A 360-nucleotide genomic window follows, 5' to 3' on the forward strand; every position below is an offset into this window, starting at 1 on the left:
TATAAACAGGTGAACTATCTGTAAGGCTTAGCTTTTGTGTATAGAAAGAATTTGTGGGAAGTCTTTCGCCTTCAAGATGGAATACTGATTGATATTTTTTGAATATTTCGTGTAGTTCATTTTCTGTTTGTTTGTCTACATTTCCTAGTTTTAATTCTTTTATCAGTATATTGAAACGATTGTTATCATAAATATTTGGTTTTTGATATGCTGTCACAATATTGTGATCTGATAAATTCTCTGTTATGCATTTTATATGTGTTAACCTACATCCGAAACGTACAACTGGGCACCTTAAAATTTTTAACAACGTGTGGTCACCTAGCCTATGTTTGACAGAAAAGGACACAATCGAGTGAA

The sequence above is a fragment of the Teleopsis dalmanni genome, chromosome 1 (assembly GCF_002237135.1).
Source record: "Teleopsis dalmanni isolate 2A chromosome 1, ASM223713v2, whole genome shotgun sequence".
NCBI classification, from domain to species: Eukaryota; Metazoa; Arthropoda; class Insecta; order Diptera; family Diopsidae; genus Teleopsis; species Teleopsis dalmanni.